We start from the raw sequence: 9371 nt of genomic DNA, 5'->3' as shown, positions 1-9371 counted from the left end.
ATTAACAGTCACTGATTCGTTACAACTTAGCTCTTCAAACGGGCCAAAGCAGTAATCTAGCTCGTCAAGTACGGCGGTGTCGTCTGCCCTGTTAAAATCTCTATAATATGACACTTCAATCGTCTTCTTTCGAAAAGAAGCAAAGGACAATTTCATACTAACTAAACAATGATCGGAAAGACCAGGTAACACTTCTACCTCGACCGGCTGTGACGAAAGACCTTGAGTTAGAAAAAGAAGGTCTAAAACTGATTTGCTGTTACCCTGTACTCTTGTGTACTCTCGTACTACCTGCTGAAGCCCATGAGAAAAGCACAAATCTAGAAGACCGAGCGCTGCCTCTCGTTCACGTTGCCCCGGCATCATTTCATCCCATTTCACATCCGCAACGTTAAAATCCCCCGCGATTATCGCGTTTTTGTTTTGAATTCGCAAATGGTGTAGAAAGTCGTTCAATGCGTCAATGACGTCTGAAGTTGCGCCCGGAGGACGATACACAGCGCCAATTAAAATTTCATGTGTTCCGCGACAGACTCGGCAAAAAGCGGATTCGATGTTATGAGGGCCTGAAATAACCGTGTGCTGTATCGTATTGTCAATGAACATAGCTAAGCCTCCCCCTCGGCTGCTGCGGTCAAATCTGATGACGCCATACCCAGGGGGGCATATCTCCGTATCCAAAATATCAGGGTGAAGCCAAGTTTCCGTGACAACTGCGACATCAGGTTGGTGTTCTAATAAAACGTGCTCCAGCTCCTCTACCTTATTAACAAGACTGCGTGCATTTATGTTTAGTATATGAAATTCATTTCCGCTTGTCTGTCAGTCTTGAACAGATGGGGAAGCACTCCCCCGGGTAGGCGTAGAAGCACTCTCTCGGGCAGACGTGGAAGCATTTGATAGCGGCTGATAAACCTGATAACGTTCGCTTGTAACGTCATTCCAAGCATACATGACACCATCTATTTTCAGCTTGTCAAAAATTAAAGCCACTTTTTGTCCGTTCTTTCGGCTATCTGCAGCACTCTTCCAAAGGTGTTGCCTTCTGTTCCTGACGATACTTGAGAAATCTTCGTGAACGGAAAAATTTGTATCCTTCAACTTCTTGGTATTTTTTAGTACTTCTACCTTTTCATTGTAGTTGCCAAAACGCACAATTACAGGCCTGGGACGCTCTGTGCTTGGTCGTCCTATCCTATGAATACGTTCGGTGCTCGCCACGGAAACGCCCAGTTTTTCATGAAAAACACCGCTTACTACACTGGTTTTTAGCTGTTCGTACGTTTCATCTGGAACCTCACGAATACCGTAAATGACAACATTGTTTCGACGAGACCGATTCTCGAGGTCGTCGATCTTTCTCAACATGTTATCCATGCTTGCACGCAAACTAGAAAGTTCTTTCTCAGACTCCTCAAGCCTTTTAGCCAATTCGGTCACATGAGATACCACCGTTTCCATGTTAGACAGCTTTTGCTTCATTTCTGATATATCCGCCTTGATTTCGTTTTGACCATCAAGAATAGTTTGCAACAAAGCCGCCGTGTCGGGCCCCGGGTACGTTTCAATATCGCCACAACACAGCAGAATGCCAGAAATGACATCGCAACACTCAACAGCAATAGACAAGAGGGCATGTGGGCTCGGCAGCACTAGCAAACCAGGACAATCGTCCCTAATACTGCTGTAATAACGTTTTTCACTAACCTGGAGAAGGGTGAGAAGTGAATTGTTCATTCTGTTCGCGCCGGTGCCGCCAAGCCCACTGCCGAAATCAGGGACAGGCAGGTTCAAGGAAAACGCCCCCGCCGATAACTTGGTTTTCTCAACACACCTAAATGCTAGGGCGTGGCCTAATGACCGAATGTGCACCGTACATCATACAACCGACATGAACTTTGATGTCATTTTAATGCGGCTGGATAGTGACGCAGGGATGCCATCGTACCTAATGTGACGTGCGATTCATACGTAAAACCCAGCAGTTCGAAGGAGGCGTAGTTTCCGAATGAAAGCGTTCGCTAATCTTGTATGTAAACACTGGAGTGTATGTGACACTAAATGTTTCCTTAAACAGGTTTTATTTCAAAACTAGCAGACTGCATTTCCTTACCAGCTAAAAACCTTATTGTAGTCACGTGATATAGCTAATTACACAAGCATCAAGGCACTGTGCTAGCAGTATTTACAAATGTTTCCTGAAGATTTATCACCATCTGGATTTTTAAGAGAACCAAGGTGAACTCGATATTGCTTGAATGTCAATTTCTTATCGCAAACGACCAGCTAATTGATGGGAAAGAATATCAGTTCATTGCACTAGCAACTAAATTGAAAAGGGATTGTGGGCGCCATTCTTCCGAAGTCAAACTCCTTAGCAAAAAACTATGCCGGTACATTTCAGCCTTAGCTGAGGAGTAATTATTCGTTGAATGCTAATAAAACGAAAAATTTTCTATGGGCTGTACGTGCACGGGGTACGGTTATAGCAGCATTAGCGTGCAGTAGACCAGGGTATGGAGTTTAAAATTGCCTATCCATATATATACGGGCGTTCAGCTGGCGTGGCAAACAGTTTTGACATATGTCATTACGTGAAGGAAGGCAGGACAGGGAGAGGAATGCTGCGACAAGAAAACTATAGTAAGCTGCGAGGCATCTCCAATGAAAATCAGGAAATTTTAAATTGAGAAATTTTTGGTTGGAGACACCTCCCAGTTTACTTTATGAGATCAAGACCAATCAGAGAGACAATACTGTCGAAATGTTTCGTTTTAGGCAAAAATTTTGACCTGAAAAGATACAAACAGTGCTCACCGTAACGAGTCCATCAACATTTTAGTTATAGCAACCGTCACGTGTTAAGCACTTTAACGACGCGCTCTAGGCGAGGGGTAAGCAGTTCAGGCCTTCTCTAATAAATGCCACGTGTGAAAATTGACCCCGCCGGTATAGGACCTAATCGGGACAACGCGGATGATAAAAAGACAACAGCGGGTCGATCAGCCGCTATGATTTATCATATGGACGAGTGAATGAGGACGGTCCCCGGGTAGTAAAGGTATTAACTATCCAAAAATGGATTGCTCGCAAAACACGTTGATGAGTTTCCACAACTTGCCTGGGATGACTGATGAGAATGAGCTTCACCGAACGATTTTCGATGCGGAAAGCAAGACAGAAGCGCCGATGAAGCTATTAGGAAAGTTCCGCCGGTGCGCAACCGTGCTAAACTAAAACAATCGAAGCTCAGAATGGTTTTCTATTACTTCATTTGTGAATTTATCCGCTGCAGCAAACTACGGTTTTATTCTTTATGTGTAATACCCCCTGATGTTATACCCCCGGAATCAGACGGCCTTTAACGTAATAAAGCTGAACTGAACTCGCAGTGAGTTGTGGAGTTTTTAAAGAGTAGTGAGGAAATTCTAAAGAAATAAAGAAAGCATTCCATTTATTATCTTCTATATAAAAAACTTCTGTATCTTTCGGGCACGTTTGTATAATGACTAAAAGACATAACGGTTGTTTATATGTTTTTTTTTTATTCGAGAATTGTGCCATGTGGCGTAAGTTCAAAAATAAGGAATAGAATAGTTGTATGGCATGTGTTAGCAAAAACGTTGCCTAAGGCAACACGCATAAAACCAACGAGAAAACTGTAATGACGTAATATTTAAACTTAGAGAGTAGTTGAAACTACACTGTTCGGTTTAGGAACTGCTGAGCGACCTGTGCGCTCAAAAATAAAAGTAGTGGCATGGAAACCGTTCATAAATGAGAGTCGCGTAAACCTGCACGGCCATTCCTTGTCGTTAGGTTGCATCAGTTTCTAAAGATATCTGACGGCAACGGCACCCAATTTTTCTTCCTAAAAATCGACTCTTGGCTTTTCTGCCATTTTTGACGCTTCCTCGGCTGTAGAAGCTCATTTTTGGTTAGAAAATTAGATTTAAAGTTGACACATTTCTTTCCCCGACATTGGACTCAAACTCGTGGCATAAGAACGAAAAACGAATCTTTCATCCTTGTAAGTGAATGGCAGTGCAGCCATACCTCAGAAATGCCCACACAGAAAAAGCTGTCTTGACAAAACCGTGGTTTTCTCGTAGAAATGGTCTTTGGTGGAATTATTTGACTTTCATGTCATGACCGATTCTGCCTTGCAGAAGCTCAATTTCAATTAGCCTCTTTTTAAGCAGAAAGCTGTGATCTGTCAATACAAGGATTCTTCAATATACGACAGAAATGTCCCTTGGAAGGCGCTTACATTTCCTAGTTTCAGACCGCTGCAAAAACAAATATATACGTTAATTCACACGCTTTTGCCCGAGGGATCGATCAGTAGCGAAACGTTCCGCCCGTGTTTGCTGGAGCCAAAAGCAACGCCACTTCCGTTGAATATTATTTCCGCGAGTCATGGAGTAGAGACGCCCACAGCAAACATCACACAGCCCGTACCCTCACAAGCACGATAAATACATCAGCTGAGGACTTCCACGAAACGCAGCATTTTCATGACAGAGGGTATGTTTGACAGCGCTCTTAATTCTGTCGCACTCCGAAAATAGAAATTCACAGGGACAACTAATTCCATTATGTGCTGACAATGTAATAGCATGAGCAGCTGTTGATGCCTGCAACGGAAGTGGCGTCATTTTCTGGTGATGTCACTTTTCTCCAGCCAGTGAAAATGTTTATATGTGACGTCACTCTCCCACAGCCAATGGCAACGCTGCCGTGTGTTGACGTCAACCAGGTAGTGAATCTAGGCCTCACGATGCAAAGCTCTCCGCCCCCCTGCGCCCCCCCCCCTCCCACACACGCACACTGTACAATACCATTCATTTCTGCTTGTTTTGGGGCAGTCACACATTCATGCTCTGTGTATATGGTTACGTATTGTATGCTATGAGCTGAAAACTGTGACCCGAGCTCAGACCCCTGATGCAGATATACCGGGTGTTACAGGAGAGCCTGCTGCTAATTCTTGAAAATAGATTTTGAGTAAGAGAGAAACTTTTTGTGTGTTGGTAATGTGCTTTGAGAGGTCAGAAAACAGGCGAATCATGTTAATTAGTGAAGAGATTAACTAGTTTTGAGAAGCAAGCTTTTTAACTTCTGCTGATAGGCGCCTGACTGCAAATAGCTACTTGTAGCCTGTCTCGGATAATACCCTCTAATAATAAAGTTAACTATCAGAATTGGGTTAATCAATTTAATAGTTAACATGATGCACCTGTTTCTTTACATCCGCCATCACAGGTATTACTACGGCGCAGAATGCTCCTTTGTATCATAGAAATCCTATTTCCAAAAACTAGCGCCGGTTTCTCTGAAACACCTGGTGTAGCTTAAAACAGAGACGTATACTTTGACAGAAATATTTGGCTAACTTCTCGCGCCCTTTATTTCCGCTTCTGGTCACATTTTCTTGTCATTCTCTCATTTTTTTCTTTCTTATGTCAGATTTTTTTCAATCTAATGACTCTACCCCGTCGCGGTGGCTGAGTGGTTATGGTGCTCGGCTGCTGACCCGAAAGATGCGGGTTCGATCCCGGCCGTGGCGGCTTAATTTCGATGAAGGCGAAATTCCAGAGGCCCGTGTACTGTGCGATGTCAGTACACGTTAAAGAACCCCAGGTGGTCGAAATTTCCGGAGCCCTCCACTACGGCGTCTCTCATAGCCTGAGTCGCTTTGGGACGTTAAACCCCAACAAACCAAACCAAACCAAACCAATCTCATGACTGTGTTGGGGCTGAGCGAACAACGCATGATGAACAGCGGACTTGTGCATTTTTAGTACATACAATGGTCAGCATTGACGAGCCCGGTAGGTTCTGGGGTTAATGTGAGCAATGAACCCGTAGTTTCTTTCCTGTTTTCACCCTCGAACTATCAACCATAAAGCGTGCTTGTGCTGTCAGAATCTTCACATCCGCGAATGATTGAATTGCATCGAATCTCTTCGTTAGCCGTGCGCTCGATGTGTTGTCTGTTGTTGACTGCAGTTTCTGACAGCTTAAAAGAAGACATGTTTCTGTTCACCTAAAAGGCGCTGCCGATAAGTGCAAAAAAAAAATCAAAGTTAAAGGTCCATACCCCTCGGAGAGCCAAAACTTTAAACATGTAAAACTGGTCGCCAAACGGTGTCTTAGAAAAAACTGGTTCTGATGTTGAAAATTTGAAGCCTCTCCAGGCGCCAAAATTATGCATGTCTGTGACGATAATACGGGTTGCACAAGAACTTCCACTAAAGAAGCAATTCGTCCGTGACAGTGGCGTTGAGTGACGACGCAGTATAGTGCGGATAAAAAATTCTCCCTTGTTTTAACCCGCTGTTGCCTATGCGCCAAACTTAGTGAAGGGTCAGAGGACGATTAGGGCACTCGGTAATGCGTTACTATAGCTCGAGTGTTACGAAAGATTCCTGGTACTGAAACTAGAAGTTTTTGTTTCAAATACTATGCCAGACATTAAAAAATTTTTTGCATGAATTCTTGGTATTTTATTTTTTCTCGATTTTATTTAACGAATTAAAGCGTATCTTCTATTTTAACAATGTTCTTCAGAGTGACGAAGGGCTGTGTAGGGGAGTGTTACATGAAGAATCATGTATTCCAACTCTATAAGAATGCTCGATCCCTACTCTACTAAACTGAGCCAGATTCACCATGCGTGGCCTTAAGCGTCATATTATATACACAGTGTTTCGGATTATCCAACAGATATTTTTCTTTTAAAAACAGTGGAAGATTAATCAGTGCGTTGTCTGCAGTTTTATTTTACGCGACGGCAGACATTATTTATGTGAGAGAGTGCGTTGAAAGGGCTAATAATTAAGTAAAGTTTAGTGATTATTTTTTATTTTTAGATTTATGGCACATGGCTACACTACGAAATTGAAGGCCGTTAAATCGAAGGTAAGTCCAGTTTTTGAAATCCCAGAATCGGCATCATGATTCGGGATATCAAGCGTGGAAAAAACACTTTTAAGGTCTCTTCAAGTTGGTTTTCTCCCGTTGCGTACTTCTAATCAAATGAAGACAGAGTTTGCGTCCTTTAGGTCGTAGATGATGTTAACGCGATTCCTTTTGCGATACCACATGCCACAGCGCCATTTTATGAAAATGTAACGTGGAAAAGCCGACTTAACTAGCTGTCGAAAGCATATTTTCTACGCTTTATACCTCAAACTAATATGCTGATTCAAAAATTTTATATACTGAGTTCGCCTTCTATTTTGAAGGCTTTAAATTTCTCATTATAATCTTGTGCCCTAAAACCAAAAATTAAAGAGTTGATAAGTTTATTTCGTTTAATTACTGGCCATTTCGTTTCCCTATATTTACATAAATTATGTCCTTCATGCATCACACTTAGCCTGCACAGACAGGAGAGACGTATCTTTCACGGATTTTCAAAAAACAAAAAATCTGTACTGAATAATTTGACACACCCTGTATATCCGAGGTGGCCCGCCGTACCTCTTGTCATCCATCATGTGCACATTGGCGTTAAGCGTGAAAGGCTTCCCTATATGCACGGCACCGAGAGACCCCCGCTCTCAGCGGCAAAGAAGACTAAGTGGCCGTTGGAGAGCCATTTTCATAGGGTGGAGAAGAAGAAGAGCAAAGTGAGCTCGGCACACAGTCTCCTGATCCTGCTGCAACAGCACGTAACCTGGCCCCACGGGATTTCCGCTCAGAGCCGCTGAGAAGGCGAATCGTCTAAGGGGGTACGTGGTGTGGTGCGCTTGGCCTCGTCCCATGATCCTGCAGTAGCACCACCATCAACACCAACACTCAGCCGGAATACGAGCCAGCCTGGCCCCGCACGATATACGCTCTGAGCCGTAAAGACGAAACAGCCGCGGCCGTATGCCTCGAAAAATAATTCTGAACCAGGCACTGTCGCTTGTATGACCTTACTACAGGGGCAAGATCAAAGAGGGTACGTTTGCCGCTCAATATTGCCATGAAATGGGTATCATTAAAAGCTGCTCGGATTCAGCCATTACAGATTTCAGATATAGATTTTAGAGCAACATACCGAAGCAAGATTAAAAGCGAAGAAACTGCGCGGATAGTAGACTGCATCATAGAGCTAAAAGGTGTGCTATTTATACGGTTTAACATCCAAAAGCGACTAAGGCTACGAGCAATACCGCAATTTTTTGGGCTTCGGGTAGTTTTGACTAACCGGAGTTCAGTAACATGCACTGACATCGCACAGTGCACGGGTCTCCAGCACTCCGCCTTTGTAGTAATGTAAACGCTGCGGCCGGCCTCGAACCAGCATCTTGCGGTAGCAGCCCACCATCATAAACATTGAGGCATCGCAGCAGCTAGAACTAAAATAAAATACATTGGTACCAGCGTAATCCGGATATAAAGAACAAAGCAGATCCGGTACTAGGCGGATGAGTCATCGTCGAACATGTTGTCAAATCAGCAAGTCAGCGAGCGACAAAAATGAAAGTAAAATAAGCAACAGAGGTCCGCGCTTCCAGGATGTGCATCTCTGTCCAGATTTTGCATTTTTTAGCTAGGATTTGTACATAGTGTTTTTAAGTGCTCTCACTCTAGCTCTAGACCACGACCCACGACCACCATATTCGTCTTTTCCCGAAGCAGTATGATCTTTTGCGCTGCTCAATAGATATATATATATATATATATATATATATATATTTTTTTTCAGCGTATAACTGAAGCATAAATATCATGGTAGCTGAATGCCATGTCACTCAGGCAACAAAAGCCACCACAACTTTTCTATTCCGACGAAGCCTGTTGTCCTCTGCCGTCACGACGGGAATTTGAACGGAATACGGGAGCATTTCCCGAGAGGGCGGAAGTCTTCCACCACGGAAAGCTTGTTTCTGGAATCCATTAAGCATTCTCATCAGGTACACTATGAAACCTGACCTGGTGAACAGAAGATTCAAATGCTTTCTCTCTCTCTGCTTTTTTTTTTTGTTCATTAGACCATGTCTTGTTGAGCATGAAACCCCGCCAAGCCCCATTTCGAACAAATATGCGTTTTTCTATGTTAGAAACGCGAGATCTAGCATATCACTTCCACGGACACTAAAACACTTTCTGAGAATCCAAAGAATTTAAAACTTTTTGCATCGCGACGCACGCATGGTTTTCTTGATAAGTGAATGCATTTTTGCAAGATGCATATTAGCACGCTCTGCGCTTGGAAGGCTGCCTTGACTGAAGACGTGTGCTTTCATTAAAAGCGCAGCTAGAATTGCAGTAATTGATATCCTGCTCATCGTTTTCGCGTTACGCGTTGAAGTGCGGCCGCAAACGCGCAATCATACAGCACAATGTTGAAGATAGCTCGTGAGCTATCGTTT

The sequence above is a fragment of the Amblyomma mixtum genome, chromosome 2 (genome assembly GCF_055824585.1).
Source record: "Amblyomma mixtum isolate Tamu chromosome 2, ASM5582458v1, whole genome shotgun sequence".
NCBI classification, from domain to species: Eukaryota; Metazoa; Arthropoda; class Arachnida; order Ixodida; family Ixodidae; genus Amblyomma; species Amblyomma mixtum.
This window is presented reverse-complemented; position numbering follows the sequence as displayed.